The sequence below is a fragment of the Spermophilus citellus genome (genome assembly GCF_964194105.1).
Source record: "Spermophilus citellus genome assembly, chromosome: 1".
NCBI classification, from domain to species: Eukaryota; Metazoa; Chordata; class Mammalia; order Rodentia; family Sciuridae; genus Spermophilus; species Spermophilus citellus.
Window position 1 is genome coordinate 181,866,316 of NC_138182.1, and position 21,591 is coordinate 181,887,906.

At 52.1% G+C, this 21,591-nt stretch overlaps 1 long non-coding RNA gene across 4 annotated transcripts; it reads right to left on the bottom strand.

Annotated features, from left to right (window-relative positions):
* Positions 1-1,476: 1,476 nt before the first annotated feature.
* LOC308651253 lies at positions 1,477-21,320 on the bottom strand. 4 transcript variants are annotated; one of them, XR_014022521.1, is made up of 4 exons: positions 21,127-21,320; positions 10,226-10,346; positions 5,765-6,953; positions 1,477-4,983 (listed from the first exon to the last, which is right to left on the bottom strand). It is a non-coding gene; the product is annotated as an uncharacterized lncRNA (long non-coding RNA). The 4 variants fall into 4 exon arrangements; XR_014022522.1 differs by having other exon boundaries at positions 6,823-7,163; XR_014022523.1 differs by having other exon boundaries at positions 5,765-7,163.
* Between the last annotated feature and the right edge of the window lie 271 nt (positions 21,321-21,591).

Below are 21,591 nucleotides of genomic sequence, written 5' to 3' on the forward strand. Positions count from 1 at the left end.
CACTTTATTATAGTCACATAGCACAGGAGAGGCCACTTGGGTTTCAGCAAAGGGTAAGCCTCCCCAGCACAGAGCCCCACTAACCAGGACAAGTGGGGATGGGGGACCACATTTCATGGTTAAAAGCAGAAACACAGACTTGATTTGATGCCAGCTTCACCATGGGTGGTCTCTGCTAAATCTCTCGACCTCTCTCAGCCTTGGATCTCTTTGTCTATGAATTAAGTAGTAGAACTGACTTCAGTGGGCTGCCTGGAGAACTGAGACCAGGCTTGCACACATATTCGGCTCAGTCCCTGGTGAGTTATGAACAGTTAAAAGGGGAAGCCATTATTGCTATTTTTACTAGCAAATCTGATATTCCTATGGTCAGGCTGCCCCAGTCTCCATGTATGAGTCTTATTTCCTAAAGATCTACAACATAGCCTGTTAGGAACACAGCCTGGGACATTTGTGGGAACAACCTGGTCCCTGGGAATGTGGCCATCAGACCCCAAAATGAGGTTTCTGGGGCCATGACAGTTATCTCTACCAAATCCATGAAAAGCACTAGGAAGAGTTTGGGGAAAATTCTAGTTTAGGATTTGGGGCATTTATTTAGTTAGCATTCCCTCTACGTAGTGGGGGAGGCAGTTTCTTTTAGTTTTGTAGTTTTTGCTTTGGCTAAAACAGTGACAGAGGCCACAGAACTTGAAATCTGTGCTTTCTCTGCTTCTGGCTATCTGGGTGACCTTGGGCTGGTCACTTTACCTCTCAACCTCACTAACCCTACTAACCTTAGTGGAACTTTGAGGATGAAACTGGGCATTGGAATAAAAAGTGAACTATAAATGATGGCTGCTTGGTAGGTAGCAAAGTGGTAAGTAAGACATAAGTGGCTCAATTGATTGGGGCTGTGCATGGTGGTGATGCCTATAACCCAGCTACTCAGGAGGCTGAGGCACAAGCTCTAGGCCAGACTCTGAAAATTAGCAAGACTCTCTCAAAATTTTAGAAGAAAAGGGCTGAGGAAGTAGCTTTAGTGGTAGGGTGTAGAGTAGCTAGTGTAGGTAGGTAGAGGGCTTAACGTGTGAGGCCTTTAGTTCAACCCCCAATACTGCAAAAAGATAAAGGAGATGATTGGGATAGAAGGCATCTGTGTGTGTGTGTGTGTGTGTGTGTGTGTGTGTGTGTGTGTGTGTGTAATGCATGCGTGTGCTTGTGCAGGAAGAACAATACCTGAATTCTGACCCTTGTAGCAAGGTTAAGAGGTGTGTGTGTAGGATGGTCTCAGGGCACTGCAGTGAGTAAAGCACCACAAGAGGGCGTCCTGAGTCTTGTTTTCTCTGATTAAAAATTTTTTCCATTTTTCTGTGGCTGCTTTCCAAATCAAATTAAGCCTTATGGTTTGCAGTTTACCTAATTGATTTAATAAACTTTTAAAATAAATTCACGTGCATGTATTAGTTTCTCAGTAACGTGGATAGGATACTGTCGTTCCTATCGCAAGCCCTGCAGGGAAGTGGGGGAGGGTGGGGAGGGATGGAGAAGAGCTCATGCCTCCTGGTGTCCTGGTTCAACCACTGCTCAGCTGTGTGACTTGGAACAAGCTTCTCCAGAGTGCGACAATGCTGAAGTTCCCACATCCAGCCTCACAGGGATGTTACGAAATGGACACAGTGGAAAGAAAAGCAACTTAAAGGTCAAGAACATGGTTCACAAGCCCTCTTACCTCCAGTGCATGACCTTCTCCTTGACCCTCATCCCACAGGACACTGCTAGGGTGGGAGGGAGGCGAATCCAGCTGCTAAACCGTGACCTCAAGAACAGTATTTCCAGGAATCCCCATCTTAGCATCCAAGGGATTCCTGGGAAAACTGGACCGTGAGGACAAGGTGGGAGAGAGTGAGTGGCCTTCAGAACCAAGGCTGCCATGTCCCTACAGGCCAGCTGGGGTTTTCTTCCACATCCAGCCATGGCGGCAGCGGCTAGTGTGGGTGCCATGTCTCACAGGATGCAGCCCATTGCTCTGGGAAGAGTAGTGACTGGAACTTCAAGTGCCCTGGAAAGTACCTTCCCTGTCATCAAACCCAGACTGACGATGTCCATCAGAAACATTTGGCAACCCGGATCCCAGCCTCAACCCCCTTCCTCCGCCTCTGTGGTCTCCATGGGTCTCGTGTATTCCTGAGGCTCCAGTCAGAGGGGTGAATCTAAACCAATTGGGCAGATGGAGTTCCCAGTCTCTGGCAATTTCCTCGCCGATGACCCCTGGCAAATCACTTAACCTCTGAGCCCTGGCTTTCCTTCATTGTAAAATGGGATAGTACAGGACCTAGTGGGGGAAATAAATGAGATCAGAGAGCAGGGGAAAGGATTCATGCAAGTGTTTGGGTCTGTCTTTGCTAAAGTGACCCCAGGTATGAACACAGGTGAGCTTCTCTTCCTGCTCCCCAATCCTGGATTCCATAATCACCACCGATGGGTGAGAATGTGGATCTGGAGACAGACAGATGAGGCAACAACCCCGGCTCAGCACAGTCTGTGTGACCTTGGGTAAGTCGTTTAACAGAGCATCAGTTTTCTTCTCTGTAAAGTGGCCCAGTGACACGGTCCATCTCCCAAGCTATGGGGGAGGTTAAATAAAATTGTGCCAGCCCAGTGGCTCTCCTCTGCTGCTCATTGTTTGTCCAAAGCCTCTGGGAGAGCTCACACATTTATGATTTGCCTGCACTCGTTTAGGCAACAGCCCAGATCCAAGATTAGGAGCTCAGAGAGCAAAGACCTTGACTCAAAGCCCAGGACTTCTGTCTCTAGGGCTAAAAGGGTTTTTAGGAATTGTCTGATCTACACATGATAAATGGGTTTCAGCTCCAAATCATTAAGAGTGACTGTCCAGGTCTCAGTTGAGCAGGATTCTAAAGCTGTATCCAAACACTCAAGAATGGCTGCCTTGACGGATTAGCAGTGTCCGCTGTGGGCTCAGAAAGAGGATGTGGAGGCAGATTACTAGATAGCAGTCTCCACAGAGTGGCTCAACATCTCATGCTACAGATGGACGTTCTGAGTTCACAGGGGCAGGGCCTGCTTGGAATCACAAAGCCCATCGTAACACTGGTAGAACCTCCCCACCTCTGCCAGCTGCTGATGGTCTGCAGTCTGTGAACTCCCCGTCAGTCCTTCCTGGTACCTCACTTACCGCTTCCAGGATGATGGCTGCAGAACAACTTCTCCCTTCCCGAGCTACAGTGCTTCATCTCAGACTCCCAACTGACCAGAGATGCAGCACTGCACCTCAGGCTGGGGGACAGGGCGCTGCACTGCTCCGCTTGGCTGGCCGGTGGTAGGCACTCCTCCCTGGACAGGAGAAGGGGCATGAGAGGGGACCTCAGTTCCACCCCTCCAGCTCTGCCCGGGGACTGCTGGAGCTATCTCAACAGCGTTTCCTGTCCTTGGCCTGACATTGAAGACTTCTGGGATCAAACCTCGACCTTCCTCTTCTTTTCCTTTTAGGCTAGAGATTGAACCCCAGGGTGCTTTACCATTGAGCTGCATCCCCAGCTCCTTTCATTTTTTTTGTTCTGAGACAGAGTCTCACTAAATTGCTGACTGGTCTCAAATTTGTGATCCTCCTGCTCTGGCCTCCCAAGTCACTGGGATTATAAGCATGTGCCATTACGTTTGGTCTTAACTGGTTTTTAATCACAAAGTTGTGTAACTATCACCACAATACATTTTAGAATATTTCATCACCAACCCCCCTCTCCCAAGATAAAGAAAGCCCCTTTCTTAGCCAACCCCAGCATTTGGTAGACCATCTTCTGCCTCTATAAATCTGCTTGTTCTGGACATTTAGATAATTGGAATCATCAAGTAGGCTGACCTCTGTTTTTGACCCTATACCTCATCTTTATGTGTGATACACCCCAGTCAAACAGCATCCTGGTATTTGACATTTATTCATTAAACACTTGTATCCAATCTGTCTTCCCTTTTCTCCTTCTTTCTTCTTACCCATCCACCCAAAGTGACTTTTCAAAATGCACATGTGCTCAATCTTTCCTGGGCTTATACTCTGGAAGGGGCTCCCCATTGCCCTGGTGCTGGGCTGTCCCCCTCCTTCCCCCAACCATATCTTCTTGGTGTGCTGTCTCTACTCAAATGACCACCTCGGGCTGCTGTCCCTGATTTTTTAGATCTCAGGACACCCTGCTTCACATGCTTCCTTATCCTGGACCACTCTTTTCCTTTACTGCTCTTGAGTTGTGGTTTTCACTTGTGGACTGTGAGGCCCACCTGCAAGGGAGGAGCCCTGGCAACTGTCCTCAGCCCTGAGATCAGTGTCTGGCAGTGTGGATGCCCATAGCATTGGCTGAGTGGATGAACCATCTCCTCAGTCTCGCTCTCTCTAGTATGGGAGTTATTTGCCTGGGTGTCTGACCTGGTTAGATTTCCAGTTCCCTGAAGACAGTGCCCCATGTCTTATTAATTGAGGGGTCCCTAGCTCTTGCTGATGGCTTTGTCCAGGGTGATGGGCTACAGAGAGTGTCATGTGGTGGCTGATTAAATGGCCACGTAGGTAATGCATGTTCTCCTTTGGGCCTGACAGGTGAGTGAAGCCCTTCCCCAATTCCTCCTGCTCTGCCAAGCTCTCAGGCTCCCCAGAGGACCCTCCTGCTTTGCTGATGGTGACTATGGTGGCCTTGATGCCAGATGACATGTGCTCTCAGAGATGTGTGAGAGGGGTGAGCAGACTTTCCTCAGGGCTGGGAGAGAACAGAAAAAAAATATGCGGCTCCATTAAAAACAAACAAACATGTTTACTCTGTCTCCAGCAGAAATCTGACATCAGGTCCCATCTGAGCTCTGTGGGGAGGGAGGGCATTGTCCTCTGGGCTGCTGCTGAGGGCAGGCCACTTTTGATGGTCTGCTAATGGAACAGCCCTGCCTTCTTCTTATCTGGAATTTTCCTGCAGAAACTTCTTTCCAAGTGCATTTGGCTGGCTGGTAATGGAGACACTGGCCTCATTTGGGGGTCAGGGACAGCCTGTTTGCTCCATACCCCACAGCTCCTGTTCCCTGGGAGGGGAGGTGTTTAGCCTGACCAAGGGAGATCTCAGTGAGAGCCAGATGGTTATCCTAAAAAAGTGCAGCTTCACTCCCATGAGTCAAGCTGAGAAGGAATCCCCACCGTCCCTGGGTGACTGTTGCCAAAGCCCACTCCTCTGCACCACCATTGGCCTCCAAGGGCAGGAGGTAGAGTGAGTGATTCTGGGAATTGGTGGCCTCAGTTGTTCCATGTTGATTTGCTTTCAGTCCTTCAATAGATCAGGGGGAGAAAATTCTCCATTTGGTGCTGTCCTGCCTGGGACACCTTTCTGAGTCCTGCTTATCACCCACCTGGGCTTCAGACCCAGGGCCTAACCAGCCACAGTTTCAGGTTAAAGTGTTAACAATGTTGTTTCATTTTCATTGTATTTATTTTTTAATTATGGACAGTGTTCCAGTGTTTCATTTAAGTATTTACCATTTAAGCAACTGTTTCTACTTTAGCATTCCAAAGGACTGGCGCTGGCCTAGAATCCCAATAGCTAGGGAGGCTGAGACAGGAGGATGGTGAGTTCAAAGCCAGCCTCAGCAAGAGTGAGGCACTAAGCAACTCAGTGAGACCCTGTCTCTCAATAAAATACAAAATAGGGCTGGGGAGGTGGCTCAGTGGTCCAGTGCCCCTGGGTTAAATCCCCAGTACAAAAAAAAAAAAAAAAAAAAAAAAGACTCAACTTACAAAATAAAAGGAGCATGGGAACGGCTGAGTGTGGGAAATGATGCCTGATGCCTTTTGATCTTCAGACAGCTGGTGAGGTCCACCTCCACTGGAGGACCAGGAATGGGAGGTAACAATTCCAGGGTTGCAGAGCCTGAACTGCACCTGGGGAGGGGCCTGTTTCCACCTCACCCTGTGGGTGGAAGACAGTGCATCCAAGACAGCAGGTCTCCTGGCATGAGAGGCAGGAACCAGCAGTAGGAGGCCCCATGCTTCTCTGGGGGAGAGAATGGTGCCCGGGCAGGGGGCTGAGATGCAGCCTTTGGCCACAGGAGGTCTTTGCCTCCATCTCCAATGGGCCCTTGGGTCTGTCCTTCCCCAGGCTAGAGGATACCTAGATCTGTCCCTTTGCATCTAGGACAATCATGTTGATGATGACTATAATAAGAATGGTCATTTATTGAAATGCTTTAATTGTGCAAATCCTTGTGGACACCCTGAGGCTCCATGGGAATGGAATTTTCCAAAGGCAGAGAGCAAGGACCTGCCCTGGGATTCCTCACTCAGAACAGCGAACCCCGGGTCCCTCACTGTTGACCTCTATACAGATGTCTCATCTCTTGACCAATGTCCCAGTCTCTGGTTTGGGGACAAAATCTCATCACCACATCTGTCCACACAGCAGAGCAAGTGCCTCATCTACATGCAGAGGGAGATGGGATCAGATCTGACACAGTCCTGGCCCTGGTATGGCAAAATCAGGCTGACAGAGAGGAAGGCAGGCCTAAGAGGGTCAAGAAAAACCCCATGAAAGGACTGCCAAGGGCTTAGAGGACAAAGAGGTTCCAATCCCTGGGGGAGCTGGGCAGGCTTCCTGGAGGAGGAGGTAGTACTGCTGAGCTGTGGGGAGGGGCAGAGGTCCAGGCAGGGTGCCCTTCCTCCTGGCTCTCTGGCCCCAGGAACACTTCCTTTGAGTCTTGCCCACTTGCTGGGCTGGCAGGCAGCACTTGTCCCATCCCCTGTTTCCTTCAAGCGAGGGCCTCACTGAGAAGGGGCTCTCTGGCCCCTATTTCACTTACCCCATGAAAGGCTCCTTCACACTGGATCCCAGGGGAGATGGGGGAAGCCGTTTGGGAGTCTTGGTTCTGTAGCCAGTTGGCAAGTGACTTCACGCCAGGCCCCTCTCCTCTCTGTGGCGCTCTTTCCCCTTCTGTTAAAGGAGGTGACTGAGCCAGGCGGTGTCAAGAGTTTTACCTGGTGGCTTTCAGTGCTGGCTGTGGGTAACTTGGGGGTCTGCTCCCAGGAGAACACACTGTTTTCCCCTCCCTTTCTTGATGTCTCCAGGAAACGTCTCTGGGTTGGGGGAAACTTGGTCGGCAGGCTGTTGGAAGGCTCTGGGGAAGGGTGGGTGAAGGGGAGGCTGGGAGGGAGAAAATAAACAGTGGCTGTCTGGGTTTTCTCACTAGGCCTCGGCGAGGAGGCTGACCAGGGCTCCTTCCTTATATGGCCTGGTTGGTCTGGGCTGGGAGCCTGCCCAGCCCTCCCCACCTCCACCACCAGGCAAAGGGCTGCAGGACACTGCTGGTCACCTGGAACTACGCTGCTGTGGAGGCCAGAGCAGAATCTAGGACTTGCCCCAGTTATCACCTGTTGGTATAAACCAACTGTCCTGGCCTCTGGCTGCTTGGGGAGAGTGGGTGGGAGGATTCATATGGGGATGAGGGATGGTGGAAGAGAATCATCCAGAGAGGAGGGGACCCACCTGGTCCTGACTTGACTCAGTGTGACCTGGCTAAGCCCTTTCTTCTCCATATATCTGTTTCTCCTTCTGTCCAATGGGAGTATGGAAAATAAAAATAAATCTCATCAGCCCTACCGGGTGGGAGCTTTTGAATCCCTATTTTGCAGAAAAGAAAACAGATTTGGAGAGGCCAAATCATTTGATAATAGCTATCCAGCTGACAGGGTGTGAGACAGCCTTCCAACTTGGGACTATCTGATATCAGGGTCTGGGCTGAGATTCCTTTTGGTGGAAACATGCAGCCACTTATAGGTGCTGTATGAAAAGAGATTACACTGGAGCCACTCCCCTAGAAGACCCGAATGCCTAGTGACCAAGCCCAAGGGGGACAATTCCTTTAAGCAACAGGAACAGGAGCTACAAGGTCATTCATCTTGGTGTTCTCGGCACATCACATAGTGCCTGGCACAGACTCAGGGCTCAGGAGGGGGTTCTATGGAATCATTGGATTAAAAAGCTTCACAGGTCAACCTGTACCACGGGCACAATCCCCTTACTCCAAGGCACATTCTCAGGATTAAACAACACAACCCATGAAAGCCAGGGGCGCTGGTGCACATCTGTAATCCTAGCAGCTTGGGCAGCTGAGGCAGGAGGATTGCAAGTTCAAAGGCAGTCTCAGCAACTTAGCGAGGCCCTGTCTCTAAATAAAAATAAAAACAGCTGGGGATGTGGTTAGACACCCCTGGGTTCAATCCCTGGTACTAGGAAAAAAAAAAATCCATGAAAAAGCAGTCAGGTGCCACACTTAAGATGGCCTTGTCTTGTGTAGATGGTGGCACAGGCCTGGCATCCCAGCAACTTGAAAGCCTGAGACAGGAGGACTGCAAGTTCAAAGCCAGCCTCAGAAACACAGCAAGGCCCTAAGCAACTGAGTTTCAAAATAAAAAATAAAAATTAAAAAGGGTTGGGAATATATAGCACAGGCATAAAGTGCCCCTGGGCTCAATTCCAAGTACCCTGACACTCACCCTGAAAAAAAAAAGATAGCCTTGTCTCACAAGTTTTCCTTTCTTCTACAGTGCCTGTGGCACAGTGTCATCCCCAGAAGGTCAGAATGGTCTCCTGAGCTGACCACTTCCCGCTCAGCCCAGCTGTGGGACAGAGAGGTGACAGGTACCTGTGCTCAGAGCCTGGACTTTGGGTCCTGCTTGGAGCCTCAGGCTGGTCCCAAGTCCCAGCCAGGCAGCACCAACGGTGGGAGAGGCTGGAAAGAGGGAGGCTGAGGGGGTGGGGGTGGGCTTCTGGGAACAGCTCGGAAATGTGCCTCACACAAGCACTGACTTCCTGTGTGCTCTTGAGGCGGCCTTGGAACCTCCCTCACCCCATCCATCATCCTGGCATCCTCTAGGACCCCTTCCCGAGGGTTGGGGGTGGGGCTTGGGGGCCGGGGACTGGCTGTCAGTGTGGCTGAGAGACCGCAGCTGGCAGTCCTGCAGGCCTGCTTAGTGTTGGAGCTGGACAGTGGGTGTTGGGTGGGGGTGGGGCAGGCGCCTGCGGCCCTTCTAATCCAATTTGTTTAGACCCAGTCTCTGTGACTCGTTTGTTAGCGGGAGGACTGGGTGCCCACTGTGCTGGGGTGCACGTTTGCACACACGTATGGAGCGTGCAGGGTGAACAGGTTGGTTGACTGTGTTATGTAAGAAAGGCCTGGGCTTCATCCCTTTGTCCCCCTTCCCAGGTGTCAGTTCCTTGCTAGAGAGCTGCTTCCTTCTCTCTCCCCTCCCACATAGGAAAGGAGCCAGATGGGGGTAAATCTTCTCCCCATTTTCCCATCCACATGAGATCTGGTGCCAGAAGTCCCCTCTGTAACTCTCTGTGCAACTCTGAGTGGGTTCCTTCACCTCCCGGGGCTCAGTTTCCCCTCCAGTTTTACAGAGCTGGCACCTCACCTTGCCCATTCCCATCCTGCTGTGAGCGTGGAAGTGTCTTCAGCAATTGGCAAGCGTAGGAAGAATATGATCAGTGGTAGAAATGGCTGCCACCTGTCCTGAGCTTCACTGTGTGCTAAGGGTTGCCCACTTGGGACAGCCTGCCCACAGGAAGGCTCCCAAAGCCAGTTGACCTGGTTGGTTAGAACGAGACTCAGAGAGGCTCAGTGACTGTCCTGCCTCTGGATTCTGACTCTGTTCATTTCTTTCTAGGCAAGGTTACTACTGGTCTTATGTCTTTGATTCTCTTGGCCACCCTGACACATGGGCTTTGCGTGGCTATTTTGTAGGGAAAGTGGGGTGGGATGATTTCTTGGCTCCTGGTTGATTTTCCCTTCTTTGGTTTCATTTCTTTTCACCTTTAACCCAGACCCCAACAGCCCTGAATGACCCTCAGTGCCACTCATCTACAGGGACTTTCTTTTGACCAAGTTCTCTTTAGCATTTTTTTTTCCTGATACTGGGGACTGAACCCAGCAAGCCACATCCCTAGCCCTTTTCATTTGTTATTTTGAGACAGGGTCTCACTGAGTTGCTGAGTCTGGCCTTGAACTCGCAATTCTCCTGCCTCAGTCTCCCCAGTCACTGGGATTACAGGCGTGTACGACTGTGCCTGGCTGCTCGTTAGCATTCTGAGGCCTGGCTTCTGGGTCATGAGTGGCAGGATGCGGCCTGTTCCCAAGGGTCCAGGTTACTCCAGGTGCTGCCTGCTGAGCAGGGTGTGTGGATGAATGGAGGGGGAATACTCACAGTTCTGCTGCCAGGGCTGCCTGCCGCCTCCCTCTTCTGGTCTCTAGGAGACTCCCTCTCCAGGGTTGTTAGTTATCCAGTGCCAGGGTGGTAGGTGGCTTCCACCAGCCAGTGCCCTTGCCTAAAGAAACAAATACCCCACCTGTCAGAGGCATGCCAACTGCCTTATGGCCAGAGTCATGGCCTCCCAAGTTCCTGATCAGGCTGCCTTGGCTATCACCAGCTCAGAAGTCTTGGGCTAGCCACTTGTGGTAGTGCATACCTGTAATCCCAGCCACTGGGGAAACTGATGCAGGAAGATCACAAGTTCAAGGCCAGCCTCAGAAACTTAGTGAGTCCCTGTCTCAAAATAAAAAACTAAAAGGGCTGGGATGTGGCTTAGTGATAGAGAGCCTCCCCCGACCCCGTGCACGTGCACTTGGGCGCGTGCGCGTGCACTTGGGTGCGTGCGCGTGCACTTGGGCGCGTGCACACGCGCGCACACACACACACACACACACACACACACACATACAAGTCTTGGGCTCAATCCCCTATAGAGTTTTCAGGCCCCGAGGGCTCCAGTATCCCTGCTTTGCCGCCTAGCTTTGGTTTTCTTCTTTTTAAAAATGTTTTGCAGAGCCAGGGATTGAACACAGAGCCTTGCACATACAGCACATATACCTTACCACTGAGCCACATGCCCAGCCCTACCTGGCTTTGAAAGAGGGTCTTCAGAGAAACTTTTAGGTTCATGACTAGAGGAGTTACCTTCCCTTCTAGCACAGTCAGACTCCATCAGCAAAAGCACTGGTCTGGAAGGAAATTTCCCAGAGGCACTTCTGACCAGCAGCCACACTTCCAGCCCCACACATAGGAAAGGAGCCAGACAGTGGAAGATTGAAATCTGGGGCTAAGCTAGACCTGTGACCCTTTCCAACAGTACCAGGCTTGCAGCCTGGGAGATACTCTCCCGTCAGTCAGAACGCTCACAGACACTGCCAGGGGTGAGTTCAAAGAGGCAATATGGTTTGCTCAGGGTCATCTGCCGACCAGTGTCAGAGGCAGACTTGGACCCAGGCTCTGCATGCTTAATTCGGCTGTCCCTTGAGCATGGGCAAGAGCCAGCTGGATGACCACAAAACAAAACTCACATTGTAATGGTCATTGCAAAAGCCCAGTGGCCTCTCCTGGCCTTCTTCATTTCCAAGAAACATGAGGGGCTGGGAATGGGCCACATCTGCGGGCCAGATGGCACCACTGTGGGGAGAGGGCTGAGGCCAGGGCTCTGCGTGAGCCCGTGAAGCATGCTCATGAACCTGGTTGTTTCCAGAGAGGCTTCCTTGCCACAACTCCCGTCCCCAGCTCCTCACACAGGCACACATCCCTACAACCTTTTCCCGCCCTGGGCTGTAGGGCCCAGGTTTTTGCCATATGTTTGGAAAAAATGAAGACACCGGGTCCCTGTCTTTGCATCTCACCTCTGGCCCTTACAAGCTGTGTGACCAGTGTCTTCACTTCTCTGAACTTTGGCTTTGACCTCACCACCTTATTTGTGACGGTCAGGTGAGGCAGTTGGGAGTGCAAGCACAGATCCATGCACACAGTAAGCCCAGATACATGGTCACAGTTGCCCTGTTAGCATGGGCAGCCAGGAGGAGGGCGGAGGTCCAGCCGGCATCCAGGGCAGATGTGGAAGCTGGCTGTGGAAGCCAGGAGCCCTCCTTCTGTCCCCTCTGTGCACAGTTTCCTTGGGCCTCTATTCCCAGGCATCCCCACAGAGTTCACCAGTCTCACACGCCCTCCACTTCCTCCCCAGGGAGGGGAGCTCCAGGACTTTTCAGCAAGCCCTGGGAAAGGGGTATGAGGCCGAAACAAACCCACAGGGAAAAGAGGGAAGAAAAGGGGCCCTGGGCTTGCCTGGCCTAGAGCCCTGGGGCCTACCTCTAGTAGCTCAGCCTGCCATGGGAGGGGCCTGCAGACCAGGATTCCTATGGTTGCTGTCACCCTGGCCTTGCAAACTGGGGAAGCGTGGGAGGATAGGAGTTCTCACCTATCTGTCTTCCTGTGCGCCAGGCACTTTGGGATCTGTTCAGTCCTAAGAGTGGCTAATAGCATCCAGGCCTTTGACAAGGCAGCTCCCACTTGTCAAAGTATTTGCAACTGATCCTCATGATCATTTATGACTTAGGTATTGCTCTTAATCCCCATTTTCCAGATGAGGAAACTGAGGCTCTCAGAAGTTACAGCACTTGCTCAAGGTGACAAGGGGAATGTCAGTATCAGGCAGCCCAACAGGTACTTCCATGGCTCCCCTGCAGACCCAGATTATTCACAGCACCATTTTTAGAGGAATAACCTGAGTCAGGATCTCGTGGCATTTTCCAGGTGTGTGTTGGTCTTTGTGGTGGGAGATTGTGAACAGAGAAAGCACTTTGTCTAAGTAAAAACGACTTGGGCCCTGGTGAAGACCACATGTCACTGAAAGCAAGGGGGCTTCTTATTTTGGTCACTCCTCTGCCTCTTTCCCCAGTATCTTTTTCTTGCATGGGGTGCATGCGTTAAAAAAACAAGCAACAAAACCCACTACCACAATAAAGGCATTGGTTCTGCCTTCTGTCCTGAGTCTTTGCAAAGAACAGGGGCCTCCAGGGTTTCAGGGACATGTGATGCTTTTGGGATAATAAAACCAACAGTTTCTCCTGATACACGTTGCATGGGAAAAGCAGTAGGTGAAGCACCAGGCATCCTGTAGATATGTATGCTGCATGACCAGGGACAGGGTATTCCATTCTTTGGGCCTCGGGATCCACACTGGACCTCACAGTATACAGGGCCTCCCAGGGAGACTCCCACCCTCAACCCACTCCTTACTGCTAAGCCCAAAACTGGCCTCTATGACCTGGATCAGGAGGATTTTCTGCAGCTGGACCTGAAGTCTCGGAGCGTTAGTACTAGAAGGATCCTTGTTTTAAATTTACTGTTTGCATAAGGAAGCAGGGGCACAAAGAGAAGAAGCAATAAGTTCAAAGCAATGCATGCTACCAGAGGCCCAGCTGGTACCCCAGCCAAGGTCCTGCCTCCCTAAGGGGGCATAATTCATCAGATAATAACACAGGGGCCCCTGGAGGAAGGTGGGAGAGAAGAGGGCCTTAAGTTCCTGTGGCCTTGAAGATGGAATAATCGTGACTTCCTTCTCCAAATAACTTTTGGCCCTTCCTAGAACCAGATGGCGGATGTTTGGAATTGATGTTGTAAATAGTTTTTCAGAAGGGGGTGGGGGCGCAGATGTGTTACTTTCTCCAATCACCACAAAGATCTGAGGGAGGGAGATGGGGGAGGGAAGCTGGGTATGAAAAGATTGGGGAGACAGGGCGAAGGGAGGGGGAAGGAAGAGAAAAGAGATGGGAGGCGGGAGGGAGAGAAAGACAAAGGAAGAGACATTGATGGAGATTGAGAGGAAGAGGGTGAGAAAAAGACGCACAGAAGAGAGAGGATGGGAGGAGGAGGAGGGAGAGATGGGAAGGGGCTCCAGGGTGCAGACGCAGACAAGCTCCATCCTGACTTCAGGAGCAAACCCTTGGGTTTTCTAAAAATAGTTCAGCCTTTCCCTCAGCAGGGCTGGCGGCAGGGACCAAGAGAGGCACTCTTGCCCTTTTATGGTAAGAAAAATCCAGATCTTCAGAGGGAAGCTGAGCTGGAGCCTCTAATTCTGGATGAAGCCCAGCCGTGGGGTCTGGGGTAGGATAGGACTGGATGGGGGCATTTCTGGGTGGGATTTTCTGGCCTAGGTCCCATACAATCTCTGAGAAAAGGGCAGAGGTGGGGGTAGCAGGGGCCACCCAGGAAAGCCCTGGGCTCCTGGTGGTACAGGCTCCTAGAGACATGTGCTCCATCCCACCTCCCTGCTTTATGGAAGAGAACACTGAATCTCAGGCTCCTTGCCTGAGACTTTGAGTGGTCCAGGTGAATGGATGGCTGGGTCCACAGGAGGATGACTTCTGTGCCTGTCATTTTGAAGTGCAGATGGTCAGTTGAAAGAGCACTGATCTGGGAGTCAGGAGACCCACTGTCTATTTCCATTTTGCACATGACTTGCTGCATGACCCCAAGTAATTTGCTGACCTTCTTTGGTCTCAGCTTCCTTCACTGGGATGATCTTAAAGGCCTTCCTAGCTTTTTCTCTCTCTCAGGGAATTTCATAGCTTGAAGTGAAACTTGGGCATAATTCATCAGCTGCTGTTTTCTTCTTGCCCCTGGCCCACTTTCTGCTCCAAGTGGGGTGGGTAAAATCTAAGATAAGACAGAGACAGGGAGGAGACCTCATGGGGGAATGAAGATGGAATCCCTGACTTCTCCAGTTGGTTGGGTCCAGCCTGCTGCTGGATACATTGAGGCCAAGGAAATCTCATGTTCAAGGTTGTGCTCAAAGTCATATAGAGAATTGGGGAAGAGCCAGGAATAAAGTCCCTCTCAGCATTTGGGCTCTTTTCTCTATAGGAGGTCTGCTATAAACAGCTGCCAGACCATCTTGGGGACCATCTCTGGCCACACAAAGGAACTCCTTAGGCAGAGCAGCAAGAAGCCAATATAGGCTGTCATCTTCCCACTACCCCTTGGAGACAGGGAGATCTCTGCTGGGTCCCTGCCTCTCCTCTGTCCCCACTGCCCTTGGCTGTGAGGAACATAGCATAGTCTCCATCTTTGGCTAGAAAGCAAAGAAACCTCAAAGATGCTAAGGTAGGGTGACCTTGGACCAGTCTCTCCCTCTGTCATTGGGCCTCAGTTTCTGCATCTGACACAAGGACAGAGACTCTGATGCACTTTCAGGTCCTTTGCCCTCCAAAAGGACGAAGATGCTAAGAGTTTAGGATTGGACATCAGGAATGTTTATTAAGCATGTGCCACACCAGGTCACCAGGGTGGATAAGATGGAGAAAGTGTGCTTTAGTTTCATGTTGGATGTGAGGTGGGGACTCATTGCCTAAGGTTTCTGGAATCTTCAATCCTGAAACCCTTCTGTCTTTATTCTACGATCCCCTGGGCTGAATCTCTAAGCCCAGCTTGAATCTGGGATCAGGTAGCTCTGGTCATTATCCAGGGATGCCTACTGGCCTGGTCAATGTTCGAGTGCGATGCCCCAGGACCCACAGCAGGCCTGGCTAGCTCTTGACTTCTCTCACATGACTGACTGTTCACCTTTCCAAGTCTTGCAAGGTAGGAGGATGCCCCCAGTTTGCTCTGTCCTTCCCCCCCCCCCCCAAGCCTCTATCTCTCTCCACTGTCTTCTGTGACTCAGCCCAGCAAGGATGCTTGATTTCCTTTTCCAGCTTCAGGCGACACCCCCAGCCACCACTGGGGGAAAGGATGGAGAAGAGGAAAAGGAAAAAAATAAATAAAACATCTTGGTTCTAAATCAGAAGTTTTCTTGTGACCCTCCTGGAATTTCAATGCAGACTCTCGGGAGCGTGTGAACAGGACTCCCAGGGACCCTGGCCCCCTCCGTCTCATTCCTGCAGGGTGGAAGGCCATCGGCTGAATGTTCCCCAGGGACCTCTGTCTCACAACCAGGCTCCAGGTCTCTCTGGCCAGGCCTGGAGTCCCTGGGAAGGGCAGAAGGCAGCAGTGGGATGAAAGGAAATGGGAGGCAGAGTTCCCAAGAGGCCCTTTTGCAAAGTCAGGGCAGAGCTGATGTCATGTCTGGCTGGAATCTGACATGCAGGCAGCTATGGGAAGGGAAGAGGTTCATTTCTGTGATGGCAGCTAGAGTTGGCATATGAACCAGGCTGCTGGTGGGAAAAGCCAGAAGCTTCTGATACCTAACTTCTCTCTATGTCACTCCTGCTAATCTTGCACACTTCTGGTGATGGGGAGCCCACCATTTCCAAACTGGAGACTCCTTCCTAGTATCTTGCTGCCATCTGTCCTTATAGGGCTTTGTACCCTATCTTCTGGAGCAGCAAAGAAGTTCCTGCTCCTCAGAAGGTTCTGGAGAGGTCTGCAAATGGTGACTGCAGCTCTTAGGCTTCTTGTCCCTCCTAATCCCACCATGAAGTCTCTTCTCCCTGTTGTCTGACATTGGAGAATTACTTGATGCCCAGATTCCCAGGTCTCTCCCCTGCACTGGGGTTCTTGGTCTGACAGTGTTTTGGGAGAAGGAGACAAACAGGTTAAAGAAAGGGATGGACAGATACCAAAGAGGGCTTTCTCAACTCCTGTGTGGCTGTGGTTTTGATGCCAAAGCCACTCAGCAGCTCAGGCCCTCTCCACTTTGCCAGTCCCCTCCCTCGCTGAGCTTCTAGGTCAACCCTCAGCTCCAGCCAGATGCGCTTCTATCTTCTGAAGATGCTCACAGTCTTCTGTACCCCTGCACCCAGAGCTCTCTCTCCTTCTGTTTGTCTGTCCAGAGCACGCCCTTGCTACCCACCACCTTCACCTGAACTGTCTCTTTTCCATCACCAACACTGGGTATCTGAGCCTGAGGGAATCAGTGGGTGGGGGTGCACCCCCAGTGTGCTGGTCGCAGGGCCTGAGCCAGGTCTTAGCACACTGGGCCACATGCTTGAGGCCTAGCAGGCCTGAGAAGGCTGACCAGAGGCCTCTAAGCCCAGCTGTGCAGCTACGGTGTCATAGCCTCTGTAGATGCCATCCAAGGCCAGCAGCCTCATTCTGGACACTTTCTCCCATCCTCATTTCGCTGGAGGAAGAGGAGGAGGAGAGGATGGGTGACAGCTAGTGGCAGTGGAGCAGTTTTGTTTTGTTTGGGTACCAGGGATGGATCCAGGGGTGCTTTACCACTGAGCTACATTCCCAGCCCTTTCTATTTTGAGACAGGGTTTCCTTCAGTTGTTGAGGTCCTCCCTAGATTGCTGAGGCCTTCCTCAAACTTGCCATCCTCCTGCCTCAGCCTTTGGAGTCCTTGGCATTGTGGGGTATGCCCCTGTGCCTGGCTAGAGCACCTGTTAAGCCTGTGGGTCTCACGCAATGGAAGCGCAGCTTGGGCCTGGGGAGGGGTCTTTAAGGAGAAGCCTTGGCTTGTGGCTGATGAGGACTTTTGGGGAGGTGCCAGGGTGGGGTGGCTTCCCCCAGTCTTGGTCTAACCTGCTGTCCCTTCAAGTCTCCAATAACCTGGGGGAGGGGCAGCCCAAGCTGATGAGGGCCGACTGTGCCAATCGTTGTTCTAAGGGTTTCACAAGTTTCATCTCATTTAATCCAAACCACTCAGTAAGCTAGCCAGACAGGTCGTCTTATCATCTCTATTTTACAGATGAGGCAACTGAGGCACAGAGAGCTCAGGTGGCCTAAGGTCCCACAGCGGCTTCAAGGCAGAGGCAGGATGGAACCCTATGTCCTGGCTGGCGCCGACTGCATCATAGTCCCCCTTCAGAGCTCGCTGACTCCCCTCTGCCCTCTTCACTCATCTGGTGGACACAGGATTCCCCAACCCACAACAGCCCCTGGTTCTGGGGGGGTCAACCTCCGTCTCTTCAGCTAAACAAAAAGGGGCTGAATAAGCTGGGCTCTGGGGGCCCAGGAGAGTGGGGGATCCTTGCTGCGCATTAAGGCATGTTTTGAATTGGAGAAAAGGTCTCGATGGTGAAGCATTGCCGCCAAGAAGCCTCTTTTGTAAGCAGGGAGGGGATGGGCCTTGGTGCTCTTACAACGTGTGGTGAGAACCGGAGCCCCGTGGGGCCTGTCTAGACAGGCTGTTAGCAGGCAGCAGCCACGGTGGACTCTTTCCCCCAAATTCCTGCAGCTCCATCCCCTGGGTACCTCTGATTGGATGGCAGCAAATGTATTCTGGTGGGCTAGGGAAGGCCACATGGGCAATGCCCACTCCCACTCTGGGGCCTGTGATTCCCAGAGCTCTGCGTCTAGATACGCACACAGACAAGAGCACAGCATCCCGCAGAACACACACAGTTTAATTTCCATTCCTTCTTTCCTTTTTTTTTTTCTTGTGGTGTTGGGTTTGGAACCCTGAGCCTCTTGCATGCTAGGCAAGCATTCTACCACTGAAGTACATCCAGCCCCATCCCTTTCATTGTTTACTAGACAAGTTCAATGCATATGGTATAAATAAAGTGTGCAACACACATACTTCAAGAAACCTGGTCATTCCACTGGAAATAGCCTTTATTGTGGCTCTGAACCAGCCCAAGGCCCTGAGCCCCTGGGACTGCCTAATGGCAGAATTGCAGAAGGAGGCAGGGCCCCAGCACAGCTCAGCAGTGAGGACCTCAGAGACCATCTAGGGAGCCCCTGAGGCTCACCCAGGGAGTTTGGCACAGCCACATGGGTCAGTGGTGGCCGCGGCCTAGAACTTCCTATTCTGCAGGGCTCTATGTTTGCTCTTCTCCAGAAAGGGCTGACTCAACTCCTCTCTCTCCAGGGGCTGCAGTGTGGCTGAAGGGAGAGCAGGGGCCTCAGAACCAGGGGACTTGGGTCAAGCCCTGGCGCAGCTCCTCCTTGCTTCAGTGTCCTCAAGATGGATTCCTCCTCTTAGCTCACTGAGGGGCTGAGAGTGTGTGGTTAGACCACACAGGCTGGGGTCAGATCCCCCTGGACCACTTTCTAGCTGCATGGCCTCAGGTGAGCTGCAGTGTTTTCTTTTTCTATAAACTGGGGAGGATGGGATCATGCTGCTTCCTGCCTCACAGTCATCCTGGGAGAACTAAATGACAATTCAAGTGATTCTGCCCAGTACTTGTCTCCTGGGAAGTCCTCCATACATATTCTGTTCTTCTATAAGGCAGATGGGAGGTTTCTCAGGAATGTTGGGGTGGTCAAGGGTTAGGGCAGGAGGTTAGAGACTCCTGGGGATTGGGGGGGGACAGCAGCTTGGGGCAGCTAGTGCACACACAGATTGCAAGTTTCACCATTTATTAAGCTACTTTTCTGTGCCTCTGGTGTCTAATCTTTGCATCAGGAACACTTGCTTCTAGCTCACAGGGTCTTTTGAGGATTGAATTCATTCTTTTATATAATGGTGTTAGGTAGTTACTAGACCTTGTAAGCACTCCACAAATGAAAGCAATGTAATCGTCCTTATTTGTACCATCTTAAGGAGCCCATAGTTGGGCAGAGATGCAGGTTCTGTTCCAACTCAGCCATAAGTTCGCTGCATGGCCTAGAGCTAAGTTTCCGCTCTGTGGCTTCACAGCTCTCCGGGAGGGTCCCAGTATGCTTATAGTCCAGCGTTCTTAAAACTTCCCCAAACCTAGGAATGCTTGGGAGCCTGCACTAAAAATCCCCAGGCTACCTGACACACATCAGCAGATGACCATGCAGTGGCTCAGACCCCTGCACCTGGGAGACCCCTGACCCACACAACACCTTATGCATACAAGCAAGTAGGCCCCACAGCCCTTAAGGACCTCAGGCTGGATGTTGGCCCCTCACCTCTGATTTCATATCCATCTTGCCTCCTCCCTGAGCCTGGCCTCTCTTGAGCAGCTCTGGATACTCCCTGCCTGGCTCTTACCCTCTTCTGTGTAAACATAGCTAACGTTACCTTGCTCTGTAAAAGGAACGGGGTCTAACTGTACTGTCACACCGGTCCTTGCTCCTTAGGGGCATAAGTCCTTCACTGCTCCTAACAGCCATGTGAGGTCAGAACCAGGACTGCACCCATTTCACAGAGGAACAAGGTGAGGCTCAGAGATGGCAAGTGGCTTGCCCAGGGTCACTCTTCTGATAGGTAAACAAGCCAGAATTGGACCCATTCAACTGGATTCCAGAGCCTCCTTCAGGACAGTTGCATAAGGCCAGAAGTAAGAAGGTGAGGGTGCTGGACACCCTGATGCAGGAGGACTGTGCTGCATTTGGGCCTGGATGTGGCCAGTGTGTAATCTGAGGTGCCCGCCTGGATGTCGCCTGTGTGACCCTGTGTCCCAGTCCTAAGCCTCTGCTCAGCCCAGCCTCCCACGGAGCCCATCACAGGATTTCAGCCTTCATCCGAGAGTCCTGGCCCCACTACTTTATCCCCTGAAGCCCTCCATGGTTTTCCCCACATCCGGCCCCGAGGTCCTGCACTCCTGTATCGCTAAGTCCAGAGATTAGCCCCTTGGCCCTAGAGGCTGCAGCCAGACACCTCTCAGCCACTTTCCATCATTTCAGGCTCGGCCTTCAAAAGCTCCCACGGGCTTTGGGCATCTGCTTGGGCTCCAAGACCATGGTCAAATTCAGACTTTGCTCAGAGAACTTTCCAACACCAGCTCCCCTCAGGCTCAAATGTCTCAGAAGTCACATCCTGTAGAGACCATTTTGCCCCGTGGCTTCCTCGTACAGATGGGGAAACTGGCCCAGAGACAGAAGGGTGCTTGCTCAGGGCCACACAGCTGGGCACTGAGGGCCAAGCTAGGTCTGGAGCCCTGGGCTCATCCGTCCCCACAGCCAGTGTCTTTCCCCACTGCTCCGTGCGCAGCCGGCCGCTCCTCCTGCCGGACCCTCCGCCTCCCTGCCAGAGCCTGAGCTCACGGCTTCTTCCCCAGCTTTGTTTCTTCAGACCATTATCTGGAGGAGCCCCAGGCTCTTGGAACTGTGAAGTCAAAACCTCATACAACAAAGAAGAGCACTGTCTACAAAGAAGCCGGGGAGACTGACCCAGACTTGGGCTTGAGGTGAAGCTTGGGACAGCAGGGCAGTCACTCTGTCTACTCCATCCTCTCCTCCTTTCCCATTTAACTGTAGCCACGACGGGTCCCAGGATCAAAGGACCACAGATTAGAGCCGGGTGGAGCTGGGTGGACTCTTAGAGATCATCGAGACCAGGCCCTGTGCAGATGGGTAAACTGAGGCTCTGAGAGGGAGGCAGAGGGCTTAGAAAGAGAGCAAGGAGGAGCACCCTAGATACAGCCTCCTCCTAGGGAGGAGGCCACAGAGGTCCCATCATGGCCCCCATCTCTGCTGCCGATTCTTACCTGTCCCGCAGTCTGGTCCAGGTGTGGCTCCTTGGGGCCTAGAGATGGGGTCAGCCTGTTTGGGGACTGGTGGGGGGTGTCACTGCTTCTCAACTAACTTGACCCGGCCTCTGGCACCCCTTACTACCACAGGGGCATTTTTAAGCGACTGGCACTGGATCCCCCTCCCCTCAGCCCCTTGCCCGCAGTTCCCTGGCCGCAGAGGCCGATCTGCCTTTTACCTTATATGAGCTGAAGAGGCGAGCCTGGTGTTGGGGTGAGGCGGGGCCTGAGTCCTCCCAGGGCCCCCATTGGCCCAGCGTCCAGCCATGTGACTGCCTCGCCTTGACCTGCCCCTGGTGCTGAATGTTGCTTTTACCCCCTAAGGAAGGAGTGGTTGACAATTTTCATATTTCTTCTAAATTTGGAGATTTCAGACAATGCTGAGGGCTTGGCTCAAGCCGCTGGAGGCCCATGTGGAAGTCA